Raw genomic sequence first — 14,309 nt, 5'->3', positions numbered from 1 at the left:
AGAAAATATAAAAATGCAGTAAATGAAGCAGGCGAAAAGGAATACAAAGGTCTCAAAAATGAGATCGACAGGAAGTGCAAAATGGCTAAGCAGGGATGGCTAGAGGACAAATGTAAGGATGTAGAGGGGTAGTATATATACTGCTTACATGAAAATTATAGAGACATTTGGAGAAACGAGAACCACTTGTATGAATAATGAATATCAAGAGCTTTGATGGAAACCCAGTTGTAAGCAAAGAAGGGAAAGCAGAAAGGTGGAAGGAGTATATAGAAGGTCTATACAAGGGCGATGTACTTGAGGACAATATTATGGAAATGGAAGAGCATGTAGATGCAGATGAAATGGGAGATAAGATACTGCGTGAAGAGTTTGACAGAGCGCTGAAAGACCTGAGTCGAAACAAGGCCCCCGGAGTAGACAACATTCCATTGGAACTACTGACGGCCTTGGGAAAGCTAGTCCTGCCAAAACTCTACCATCTGGTGAGCAAGATGTATGAAACAGGCGAAATACCCTCAGACTTCAAGAAGAATATAATAATTCCAATCCCAAAGAAAGCAGGTGTTGACAGATGTGAAAATTACCGAACTATCAGTTTAATAAGTCACAGCTGCAAAATACTAACACGAATTCTTTACAGACGAATGGAAAAACTAGTAGAAGCCAACCTCGGGGAAAATCAGTTTGGATTCCGTAGAAACACTGGAACACGTGAGGCAATACTGACCTTACGACTTATCTTGGAAGAAAGATTAAGGAAAGGCAAACCTACGTTTCTAGCATTTGTAGACTTAGAGAAAGCTTTTGACAATGTTGACTGGAATACTCTCTTTCAAATTCTAAAGGTGGCAGGGGTAAAATACAGGGAACGAAAGGCTATTTACAATTTGTACAGAAACCAGATGGCAGTATAAGAGTCGAAGCGCATGAAAGGGAAGCAGTGGTTGGGAAGGGAGTGAGACAGGGTTGTAGCCTCTCCCCGATGTTATTCAATCTGTATATTGAGCAAGCAATAAAGGAAACAAAAGAAAAGTTCGGGGTAGGTATTAAAATCCATGGGGAAGAAATAAAAACGTTGAGGTTCGCCGATGACATTGTAATTCTGTCAGAGACAGCAAAGGACTTGGAAGAGCAGTTGAACGGAATGGACAGTGTCTTGAAGGGAAGGTATAAGATGAACATCAACAAAAACAAAACGAGGATAATGGAATGTAGTCGAATTAAGTCGGGTGATGCTGAGGGAATTAGATTAGGAAATGAGACACTTGAAGTAGTAAAGGAGTTTTGCTATTTGGGGAGCAAAGTAACTGATGATGGTCGAAGTAGAGAGGATATCAAATCTAGACTGGCAATGGCAAGGAAAGCGATTCTGAAGAAGAAAAATTTGTTAACAGCGAGTATAGATTTGAATGTCAGGAAATCGTTTCTGAAAGTATTTGTATGGAGTGTAGCCATGTATGGAAGTTAAACCTGGACGATAAATAGTTTAGACAAGAAGAGAATAGAAGCTTTCGAAATGTGGTGCTACAGAATAATGCTGAAGGTTAGATGGGTAGATCACATAACTAATGAGGAGGTATTGAATAGAATTGGGGAGAAGAGGAGCTTGTGGCACAACTTGACTAGAAAAAGGGATCGGTTGGTAGGACATGTTCTGAGACATCGGGGGATCACCAATTTAGTATTGGAGGGCAGCGTGTAGTGTAAAAATCATAGAGGGAGACCAAGAGATGAATACACTAAGCAGATTCAGAAGGATGTAGGCTGCAGTAAGTACTGGGAGATGAAGAAGCTTGCACAGGATAGAGTAGCACGGAGAGGTGCATCAAACCAGTCTCAGGACTGAAGAGCACAACAACAACATGCACTCAAATTTTGTGAAAATGTAATCGCATATCACTTCTAGTATAATATATTTGTCCAATGAATACCCGTTTATCACCTGCGTTTCTTCTTGGTTTAGCAATTTTAATGGCAAGTAGTGTATTACGAGTTTACATGGAGCATCTATACGGAAGCTGTTCCTCTAGAAATGTGAGCCGCTACGGAAAATGTGATATATTTTCTGAAATTAAGCATCTTACACGAGGCCAGGAAGAATTACACAATTTGGTAATCACGAATGCATTCAGATCAATGAGGTGGAGCTGCAGTGAAGCCTAGCATTTTATTTGCGAGAGGAATGGTTCAAATCACATTCTTGAATCTCCTACCTTGTTGCGAACTTAGCACTTTATTTTTAATGCTAGTCATTGTGACCTTTCCTCCAGGAAGCCTCGCCACTGTCCTTGGTGAATGTCTGTCTCATTTCATAAAACATTCAGACAGCGACAGAGATCGAACTCCGACCTTACGACAGTAGAACCCCACTGAGCTGCCGACTGACAGAACCGGTCTGCAGCGGCTGAAAGAATATATTTTTGTTCTCCTCTCGTTCCTGCGCCGACTACACAGCTGCACGGTTGACCGGATTGCGCAAGATTTGCCCGGCCGAGCAGGGATTTCGCCACTCTGGACGTGATGTGAGTCACTGCGTTAGAAAACATCCGAACTCACATAGTCGTCCATTCGTATCGTCCTACACTTTGTTACCTTCGATTAATGATGGTAACTTTACGACGGTGCCTAAGAGAAACGTTTCCACTCATATCTCCTTGATGTAACTATCCAGGCACCGCCGTCGTTAAAGTAAATAATAAAGCATATAATAACTGCATCCAACCACGTCCGAGGCAAGTTTGTTTTTCGTAACAAAGAGTTTTTTACAGGATTGGGTTGTTAGCCCAAAGCCCAACCCTCCTCCTTTACCCGGGCTTGGGACCGGCAGTGGCTGTTCAAGGCAACTGATCGCAGGTGGTGACGTTCAAGAGAGTACACCAGTTCATATACTTGGGACCTTGGTTTACCACGGACAACAGCATAAAAATAGACTTCAAGGAAAGAATAGCAGTGGGAACGAAATGCATGCATTCCCTCAGAGAGACGCTTGGTTCTAAATCGATCTCAGTGAACACCTTGCCATTGCCAGTCTAGATTTGATATCGTCTCTACTTCACAAAGTGAAGTGCCCAGCAGTAATGTACGGTTCAGAAACGTGGAGCATGACTAAGCGAGAAAGGGACGAACTATTAATATTTGAAAGAAGACTAATGAGGAAGATATGGGGACCAGTTTTAGATAATGGAGAATGGAGGAGGAGGAAAAACGAGGAAATCTACCTTCTGATGCGACAACCAACTACCCTACAGAAGATAAAGAGCAAAAGAATACAATGGGTGTGCCATGTAGCCCGTATGCCAGATGGAAGACAGGCGAAGATGGCACTAGCGGGGAAACCAAACACCAAATGCCCCATTGGAAGACCAAGACAGCGCTGGATGGACGACCTGGCGTAGGACCTAGCAGCCCTGGGAATTGAAGACACCTGGAGGAACCGGGCACAAAACAGGAAGGAATGGAGGCAGTTTGTGGAAGCAGCGCGTGGTCTGCAGGGTCTGTGATCGCTGAATATCGATCTATCTATCATAATAACTGTAGTAATATCCAATAGTGTCAGTACAAATTTCCAACCTCGTGCAAAGAGAGGCAATTCGTACTTTATTTACAGAAATGTGAGATTCTGTGTTTCACGAATCATTAACATCCTGACGAGTGAGTCACAAATTAGGTTAGTCATATCACACACACTACCAACACTGAACAGTGTTCAGTGATATCAAGTAAAATGGAGATATCGTGTTGGCTGTAGAGAGAGAGACGGGGGGGGGGGGGGGGGGGAGGGGGCGGAAGAGAACTAGCGACCGGCTTCGATATTAGCTAGTATTTGCCTCATACACGAAACTAATAATACTGCACTCATTATAAAGTAGTTGCTTGTTGTGACGTATTGGTGTGCAACAGTTTTTCCGATCACGAAATGTTTCCTTTCGCTGTGACGTATCATTATAATCCATCAGCTCACTGGCAGTGGACGCACAGTTTACCAGAAACTCGTACTTGTCCTCTTCTGTAAGACAGAAACGACGGTGTTCCTGCACAACGTAACAGAGATGCGAAAATATTTTAAACAGCCTGAAACTCCATATGATCATACTTCTTTTTAATTATCTTCTGCGCTTTTCGGAAATCAAGTAATACTGCATCTACACAATTACTTTGATCTGTGCCCTTCAAGATATATGTAAGAAAAGCGCAAGTCTCGTTTCATATAAACAATGTTCTCAGTATCCAGTGCTGGTTGGCATTGAGGAGGTCATTCTCAGGTCTCTCTTTCCCACTGGGCAGGGGCACGTGTCCAGTGCCCCACGATCGATAGGGGCCCCGTAGTTCTTGCCGGATCACCAAACGATAACCGATATTTATTATCGAAAAGGAAATTTATTTCGAAAATCGCAGAATAATGACTGACTACAATACCTACTTGCTTATTAGCGTTGCACAGTGCACAGTTCTGCACGGAGCGAATAGTGACGTAAAATTAAACGTGACCGACCGATTTAAATAAACCGACTCGACGATTCTACAGCATTTTTGCGGTGTTGTGACGTTTGTTTTGTTTGAAGTTATTACTGACTGTGCTCTGAGTTATTCTTTGATTAAATAGTCGTTTGCCTGATTTGTTTTGTGTTAGCGACTATTTTCGGTGTAAAAATAAATACTGAATTACAATACTAAATGTCGAAACGGTCATATCCTAGTGGATCCGCAAAAAGGAAAAAAGCTGTATCTCAGAAGGAATTAACTGAAAAGTTACCAAAATTAACAGCATATTTTTCTGCCACTACTGGAGCAACTTCTGTAAGGAGCAATCAAATAATAAACCTTCCACAAGATGAGTCGTGCCAATCACAAATCGCGGGAATTTCTGAATGTTCATACTCTGCACCAATTTCAGATTTCTACGGTCGCAGGTTCGATTCCTGCCTCGGGCATGGATGTGTGTGATGTCCATACGTTAGTTAGGTTGAAGTAGTTCTAAGTTCTAGGGGACTGATGACCATAGATGTTAAGTCCCATAGTGCTCAGAGCCATTTGAACCCATTTTTTTTTTTACACACAGTTTCAAGAGCTGTTTTCGGAGTACCGGAACGAGCACGAGTTCCTAGCGCGACAACACACCATGAATTCTGATCGTGGCGTTTCGAGTCTCTTTCCTCACCGCAGAACACAACAATCTACAGTGAGACGCGACACAAAGAGGTAGCAGGCAGCTAGTAAGACAGAAGATAATTTATACACTTGCCTCGCTAGCACCCAAACACGGCGGCTCTCACGTTGCAGCACGACCCAGCAGCGCTGCAGTCCTGGTTGCTACTGCGTTGTGCCGTGCTGCTGCGCCAGCTGGCGTCGGCGTAGCGGAATGTCACAGATTGCGACGTCACGCATCAAGGCCGGGCCGTGCTGAGGTCATGTGACGCGTCACGTCGTCTCCCTCAGGCGGGGTTTAGGAACCAGTATGAGGTAACCGTCGCATGCAGACCGCATCACAACACCCACCTCATAACAACAACAACAACAACAGTACCTCATATTGGTACCTAAACCACGCCTGACGGAGGCGACGTGACGCGTCAGATGACCTCAGCATGGTCCGGCCTTCGATGACACGCGTAAAGCTGAAATTCTAAACACCTTTTTCCAAAGCTGTTTGACAGAGGAAGACCGCACTGCAGTTCCTTCTCTAAATCCTCGCACGAACGAAGATATGGCTGACATCAAAATAAATGTCCAAAGAATAGAAAAGCAACTGAAATCACTCAACAGAGGAAAGTCCACTGGACCTGACGGGATACCAATTCGATTCTACGAAGAGTACGCGAAAGAACTTGGCCCCCTTCTAACAGCCGTGTACCGCAAGTCTCTAGAGGAACGGAAGGTTCCAAATGATTGGAAAAGAGCACAGGTAGTTCCAGTTTTCAAGAAGGGTCGTCGAGCAGATGTGCAAAACTATAGGCCTATATCTCTGACATCTATCTGTTGTAAAATTTTAGAACATGTTTTCTGCTCGCGTATCATGTCATTTCTGGAAACCCAGAATCTACTCTGTAGGAATCAACATTGATTCCGGAAACAACGATCGTGTGAGACCCAACTCGCTTTATTTGTTCATGAGACCCAGAAAATATTAGATACAGGCTCCCAGGCAGATGCCATTTTCCTTGACTTCCGGAAGGCGTTCGATACAGTTCCGCACTGTCGCCTGATAAACAAAGTAAGAGCCTACGGAATATCAGACCAGCTGTGTGGCTGGACTGAAGAGTTTTTAGCAAACAGAACACAGCATGTTGTTCTCAATGGAGAGACTTCTACACACGTTAAAGTAACCTCTGACGTGCCACAGGGGCCATGCGGCTTTTCGCGGATGATGCTGTAGTATACAGATAAGTTGCAGCAATAGAAAATTGCAGCGAAATGCAGGAAGATCTGCAGCGGATAGGCACTTGGTGCAGGGAGTGGCAACTGACCCTTAACATAGACAAATGTAATGTATTGCGAATACACAGAAAGAAGGATCCTTTATTGTATGATTATATGATAGTGGAACAAAACACTGGTAGCAGTTACTTCAGTGAAATATCTGGGAGTATGCGTACGGAGCGATTTGAAGTGGAATGATCATATAAAATTAATTGTTGGTAAGGCGGGTGCCAGGTTGAGATTCATTGGGAGAGTCCTTAGAAAATGTAGTCCATCAACAAAGGAGGTGGCTTATGAAACGCTCGTTCGACCTATACTTGAGTATTGCTCATCAGTGTGGGATCCGTACCAGGTCGGATTGACAGAGGAGATAGAGAAGATCCAAAGAAGAGCGGCGCTTTTCGTCACAGGGTTATTTGGTAAGCGTGATAGCGTTACGGAGATCTTTAGCAAACTCAAGTGGTAGACTCTGCAAGAGAGGCGCTCTGCATCGCGGTGTAGCTTGCTGTTCGGGTTTCGAGAGGGTGCATTTCTGGATGAGGTATCGAACATATCGCGTCCCCCTACTTATAATTCCCGAGGAGATCACGAATGTAAAAATAGAGAGATTCGAGCGGGCACGGAGGCTTTCCGGCAATCGTTCTTCCCGCGAACCATACGCGACTGGAACAGGAAAGGGACGTAATGACAGTGGCACGTAAAGTGCCCTCCGCCACACACCGTTGGGTGGCTTGCGGAGTATAAATTTAGATGTAGATGTAGAACAGCTGCGACCCTTATTGCTTAGTTGCTAGCTCTTAACATAATTCAGGAGACTGTGTGACAAGTACGAGCGCTGATAACCTTCTTGGAATCGAAAGCTCCGCACTCGCAACAACCCTGGCCCACAGTCCCTTGTCAGCACGTTCTCGGAATCCGCTCTTTCCGCTTTAGCCGTGGATTACCCAGCGGACGGCATGAAGATTGGTTAATGAAGGACGGACATCGCACCGTCTTACAGCAGCGCCTATTATTGATAATTTCAAACGTTATTAAAACTTCCGAAGAAATATCATACATCTCATTTGTAGTCTAGAATATGATGCAGTACTTTCAAAAAGAGAATTGTTGCCAGTTCTTACGAAAAAAAGACTAACGTTACAAGAAATTTTGGCCGCGCGGGGTTGCCGCGCGGTCTAAGGGCGCCTTGTCACAGTCCGTGCGGCTCCCCCCGTGGGAGGTTCAAGTCCTCCCTAGGGCATGGGTGTGTGTGTTGTCTATAGCTTAAGCTGCTTTAAGTCAGATTAAGAAGTGTGTGCGCTTAGGGACCGATAACCTCAACAGTTTGGTCCCATAAGACCTTACCACGAATTTCCAAATTACAAGAAATTTTCAAGAAAAATAATTTTGTCACTTCAACCCGTGTAAAAACAGAACCTCTGAACTATTGAACAAAAAAAAAAAAAGAACATAGATGCTTGCTACACGTGTTTTATCGTGAAAACATAAAAGCATTCCGACCAAAAAAAAAAAAATACCGTAAGAAGTGTGAAACTGTTTTGCTTGTGTAACGAAAAATGTCCTCGCTGATGAATTTACGTTGGGCCTCGTGGAAATTTCCAGCTATAAACCTGTTTAGAAAGAAATTAAATTAATTTTGGTAACATCTGCAACATCATTATTGTACCGTGTCACTTATGAACGCATTTTAGTTATGCGTATGTGCAGCGCCCAAGTATTTGTATGTCTACGCCAGAATTATTGTTTCGCCGGCTCGTCTTAATACGAGGAAGAACATTCCATACCCCCGGATAATTTTTTTTATTTGCAGCTGCTACAGATCCTTCGTTATTGCACTCATCTCACAAATCGTCGATACTCGCTATACAAAAGTAACTATAGTTGCGTTCAGGCCACTATTTCTGTTGAAGTCGAGCAAAAACTGTGTGCTCGGATGGTTCTGTGACCCAAAAGTTTATCTAAGTATGCTATAAGCGTCCTCAGAACGCAGTAAGTGCGTTGTAGACAAAAGCTTCGCTCTTGCTACTGCATTGGTTCTACATTACATTAAAAATTTTCGTCCATCGTTACACTTTCTAACCCGAAAACTGATTGAGAGGGAAGACGAAGAACGGAGGTCACTGAGACAGAAATATATATATATATATATGGTGGTCCATTGATCGTGACCGGGCCAAATATCAATAACCGTCAAACGAAAAAACTACAAAGAATGAAACTTGTCTAGCTTGAAGGGGGAAACCAGATGGCGCTATGGTTGGCCCGCTAGATGGCGCTGCCATAGGTCAAACGGATATCAACTGCGTTTCTTTTTTTAAATAGGAACCCCCATTTTTATTGCATATTCGTGTAGTAGGTAAAGAAATATGAATGTTTTAGTTGCACCAATTTTTTCGCTATATGATAGACGGCGGTGAAATAGTCACAACATATGACTCACAATTTTAGACGAACAGTTGGTAACAGGTGGGTTTTTTAAATTAAAATACAGAACGTAGGTACGTTTGAACATTTTATTTAGGTTGTTCAATGTGATACATGTACCTTTGTGAACTTATCATTTCTGAGAACGCATGCTGTTACAGCGTGATTACCTGTAAATACCACATTAATGCAACAAATGCTCAAAATGATGTCCGTCAACCTCAATGCATTTGGCAATACGTATAACGACATTCCTCTGAACAGCGAGTAGTTCGCCTTCCGTAATGGTCGCACATGCTTTGACAATGCACTGACGCATGTTGTCAGGCGTTGTCGGCGGATCACCGTAACAAATATCCTTCAACTTTCCCCACAGAAAGAAATCCGGTATGGTACTTCGACGACCAATCCACCTGCCTTGAAATATGTTATTCAATACCCCTTCAACCGCACGCGAGCTATGTGCCGGACATCCATCATTATGGAAGTACATCGCCATTCTGTTATGTAGATGGTTGGTTGGTTTGGGGGATTAAAGGGACCAGACTGCTACGGTCATCGGTCCCTTTGTCCAAGAACTAAAAAACACCCACAGAGAATAAAAAACGAGTAACAGAATAGAGCACAGACGACACGGAACAAGAGAAACTGAGACAAAGACCAGACAAAACGAACTAAAAGCACACAGAGTGTGACGGTGGTTGGCCGACCAGAGAAATAAAAAGGAAAAGCCAACCACTTGAAACACATTAAAAAATCAGTTTAAAACCGGAGGCCAAAGGCCAGAATCAACACAAAACAATAAGATAAAAACAGAAACACTCAGATTAAAGAATAAAAACCCCCTGCCCGAATAAAACGTAAAACTAAGTCAGCCATAGGGGAGTCGTCTGTTAAAAGGGCAGGGAGCGTATCAGGCAGCGCAAATGTCTGCCTGACCACAGCTAAAAGGGGGCAGGCCAACAGAATGTGGGCCACTGTCAAAGCCGCCCCGCAGCGACATACAGGAGGGTCCTCCCGGCGCAGTAAATAACTGTGTGTCAGCCGGGAGTGGCCAATGCGGAGCCGGCAAAGAACTACCGATTCCCTGCGAGTGGCTCGCAGGGATGACAGCCACACAGCCGTCGTCTCCTTGACAGCACGGAGTTTATTGGACAATGGCAGTTCGCGCCATTCCTCGTCCCATAGCGCCAAGATTTTGCGGCGGAAGACTGCCCGCAAATCAGTCTCTGGGAGGCCAAGGTCCAGAGATGGCTTGCTGGTGGCCTCTTTCGCCAGGCGGTCAACATGTTCGTTACCCGGGATACCGACATGACCGGGGGTCCACACAAAGACCACTGAGCGGCCGCAACAGGCAAGAGTATGCAGAGACTCGTGGATAGCCATCACCAGACGAGAACGAGGGAAACACTGGTCGAGAGCTCGTAAACCGCTCAGGGAATCGCTACAGATAACGAAGGACTCACCTGAGCAGGAGCGGATATACTCTAGGGCACGAAAGATGGCGACCAATTCAGCAGTGTAAACGCTGCAGCCATCCTGCAAGGAACGTTGTTCGGAACGGTCCCCTAGAGTGAGCGCATACCCGACACGACCAGCAACCATCGAACCGTCAGTGTAGACAATACCAGAGCCCTGATACGTGGCCAGGAGAGAATAAAAGCGGCGGCGGAAGGCCTCTGGAGGGACTGAGTCCTTCGGGCCCTGTGCCAGGTCCAGCCGAAGGCAAGGGCGACGAACACACCATGGGGGTGTATGCAAAGTAGCCCGGAAAGTAGGGGGAACAGTGAAAACCTGAAGCCCAGAGAGAAGCTCCTTGACGCGGACCGCTATTGTACAACCAGACCTGGGCCGACCATCTGGCAGATGGACGACCGATCGCGGGAACAGGAGACGATAATTTGGATGCCCGGGCGAGCTGAGAACATGGGCAGCATAAGCGGCCAGCAAACGTTGGCGTCGGAACCGCAGGGGAGGGACACCCGCCTCCACGAGTAAGCTGTCCACAGGGCTGGTGCGGAAAGCACCAGTAGCAAGGCGTATCCCGCTGTGGAGAATTGGGTCCAGCACCCGCAACGCAGACGGGGAGGCTGAGCCATATGCCAGGCACCCATAATCCAGACGGGACTGAATGAACGCCTGGTAGAGCCGTAGCAGGGTAGAGCGGTCGGCTCCCCAGCGGGTGTGGCTCAAACACCGGAGTGCATTGAGATGCCGCCAACACGTCTGTTTGAGCTGCCGGATGTGAGGCAGCCAAGTCAACCGGGCATCGAAAACCACCCCCAAAAACCTGTGGGTCTCCACCACAGCAAGGGGTTCGTCGGCAAGATAAAGCCGCGGCTCAGGATGGACTGTTCGGCGCCGGCAGAAATGCATAACGCAGGTCTTGGCTGCCGAAAACTGAAAGCCATGCGCTACAGCCCAAGACTGCGCCTTACGGATAGCGCCCTGTAGCTGACGTTCAACAGCTGCAATGCCAGTAGAGCTGTAATAAAGGCAGAAGTCGTCAGCATACAGGGAAGCGGAGACAGAATTTCCCACGGCCGCAGCAAGCCCGTTAATGGCTATTAAAAACAGACAGACACTTAAAACAGAGCCCTGTGGCACACCGGTTGGTTGGTTGGTTGGTTGGTTTGGGGGATTAAAGGGACCAGACTGCCAAGGTCATCGGTCCCTTTTTCCAAAGACATAGAACACCCACAGAGAACAAAAACGAGGAACAGAAGAGATCACAGACGATACAGAACAGGAGAGACTGAGACAAAGACAAGACAAAACGAAACGAACGAAAACCACATAGAGATAAACGGTGGTTGGCCGACCATACAAATAAAAAAGGAAAAGCCAACCACTTAGAAACACATTAAAAAATCAGTGTAAAATCATAGGCCAAAGGCCAGAGTCGACACAAAACAAAAATAAAACAGAAACACTCAGATTAAATGATAAAATCCCCCTGCCCGAATAAAACGTAAAACTAAGTCAGCCATAGTGGAGTCGTCTGTTAAAAGGGCAGGGAGCGTAACAGGCAGCGCAAATGTCTGCCTGACCACAGCTAAAAGGGGGCAGGCCAACAGAATGTGGGCCACTGTCAAAGCCGCCCCGCAGCGACATACAGGAGGGTCCTCCCGGCGCAGTAAATAACTGTGTGTCAGCCGGGAGTGGCCAATGCGGAGCCGGCAAAGAACTACCGATTCCCTGCGAGTGGCTCGCAGGGATGACCGCCACACAGCCGTCGTCTCCTTGACAGCACGGAGTTTATTGGACAATGGCAGTTCGCGCCATTCCTCGTCCCATAGCGCCAAGATTTTGCGGCGGAAGACTGCCCGCAAATCAGTCTCTGGGAGGCCAAGGTCCAGAGATGGCTTGCTGGTGGCCTCTTTCGCCAGGCGGTCAACATGTTCGTTACCCGGGATACCGACATGACCGGGGGTCCACACAAAGACCACAGAGCGGCCGCAACAGGCAAGAGTATGCAGAGACTCGTGGATAGCCATCACCAGACGAGAACGAGGGAAACACTGGTCGAGAGCTCGTAAACCGCTCAGGGAATCGCTACAGATAACGAAGGACTCACCTGAGCAGGAGCGGATAAACTCTAGGGCACGAAAGATGGCGACCAATTCAGCAGTGTAAACGCTGCAGCCATCCTGCAAGGAACGTTGTTCGGAACGGTCCCCTAGAGTGAGCGCATACCCGACACGACCAGCAACCATCGAACCGTCAGTGTAGACAACACCAGAGCCCTGATACGTGGCCAGGATAGAATAAAAGCGGCGGCGGAAGGCCTCTGGAGGGACTGAGTCCTTCGGGCCCTGTGCCAGGTCCAGCCGAAGGCAAGGGCGACGAACACACCATGGGGGTGTATGCAAAGTAGCCCGGAAAGTAGGTGGAACAGTGAAAACCTGAAGCCCAGAGAGAAGCTCCTTGACGCGGACCGCTATTGTACAACCAGACCGGGGCCGACCATCTGGCAGATGGACGACCGATCGCGGGAACAGGAGACGATAATTTGGATGCCCGGGCGAGCTGAGAACATGGGCAGCATAAGCAGCCAGCAAACGTTGGCGTCGGAACCGCAGCGGAGGTACACCTGCCTCCACGAGTAAGCTGTCCACAGGGCTGGTGCGGAAAGCACCAGTGGCAAGGCGTATCCCGCTGTGGAGAATTGGGTCCAGCACCCGCAACGCAGACGGGGAGGCTGAGCCATATGCCAGGCACCCATAATCCAGACGGGACTGAATTAACGCCTGGTAGAGCCGTAGCAGGGTAGAGCGGTCGGCTCCCCAGCGTGTGTGGCTCAAACACCGGAGTGCATTGAGATGCCGCCAACACGTCTGTTTGAGCTGCCGGATATGAGGCAGCCAAGTCAACCGGGCATCGAAAACCACCCCCAAAAACCTGTGGGTCTCCACCACAGCAAGGAGTTCGTCGGCAAGATAAAGCCGCGGCTCAGGATGGACTGTTCGGCGCCGGCAGAAATGCATAACGCAGGTCTTGGCTGCCGAAAACTGAAAGCCATGCGCTACAGCCCAAGACTGCGCCTTACGGATAGCGCCCTGTAGCTGACGTTCAACAGCTGCAATGCCAGTAGAGCTGTAATAAAGGCAGAAGTCGTCAGCATACAGGGAAGCGGAGACAGAATTTCCCACGGCCGCAGCAAGCCCGTTAATGGCTATTAAAAACAGACAGACACTTAAAACAGAGCCCTGTGGCACACCGTTCTCCTGGACGTGGGAGGAACTATACGAGGCCGCGACTTGCACGCGGAAGGTACGACACAACAGAAAATTGCGGATAAAAATCGGCAGAGGACCCCGAAGACCCCATCCATGAAGCGTAGAAAGAATGTGATGACGCCATGTCGTATCGTACGCCTTCCGCATGTCGAAAAAGACAGCGACCAGGTGCTGACGGCGGGCAAAGGCAGTACGGATGGCAGTCTCCAGGCTCACCAGATTGTCGGTGGCGGAGCGGCCTTTACGGAACCCACCCTGAGACGGAGCCAGAAGGCCCCGAGACTCCAGTACCCAATGCAAGCGCCGGCTCACCATCCGTTCGAGAAGCTTGCACATAACGTTGGTGAGGCTAATGGGACGGTAGCTGTCCACCTCCAGAGGGGTCTTTCCAGGTTTCAAAACGGGGATGACAATGCCTTCCCGCCATTGCGACGGAAACTCCCCCTCGACCCAAAGACGGTTGTAAAGATCGAGAAGGCGCCGCTGGCAGTCCACTGAAAGATGTTTCAGCATTTGACAGTGGATGCCATCAGGCCCAGGAGCGGTATCAGGGCAAGCAGCGAGGGCACTGCGAAATTCCCACTCACTGAATGGAGCATTGTAAGATTCTGGGTGGTTGGTGCGAAACGAAAGGCTCCGACGTTCCATCCGCTCTTTAATGGAGCGGAAGGCCTGGGGGTAATTTGCAGAAGCGGAACTCAAAGCAAAATGCCCTGCTAAGCGATT

At 47.4% G+C, this 14,309-nt stretch overlaps 1 protein-coding gene across 1 annotated transcript in view; it reads right to left on the bottom strand.

Annotated features, from left to right (window-relative positions):
* LOC124619451 (loricrin-like) overlaps positions 1 to 5,351 on the bottom strand; it is a 202,699-nt gene extending 197,348 nt beyond the window's left edge. Inside the window, exon 1 of the mRNA XM_047145841.1 lies at positions 5,246 to 5,351. The gene's annotated coding sequence lies outside the window, so the exon portion shown is untranslated. The remainder of the gene's footprint in view (positions 1 to 5,245) is intronic.
* Positions 5,352 to 14,309: the final 8,958 nt, after the last annotated feature.

The sequence above is a fragment of the Schistocerca americana genome, chromosome 6, assembly GCF_021461395.2.
Source record: "Schistocerca americana isolate TAMUIC-IGC-003095 chromosome 6, iqSchAmer2.1, whole genome shotgun sequence".
Classification (NCBI taxonomy): Eukaryota; Metazoa; Arthropoda; class Insecta; order Orthoptera; family Acrididae; genus Schistocerca; species Schistocerca americana.
Note: the sequence above shows the minus strand (reverse complement) of the source record. Positions and strands in the feature narration are given on the sequence as shown.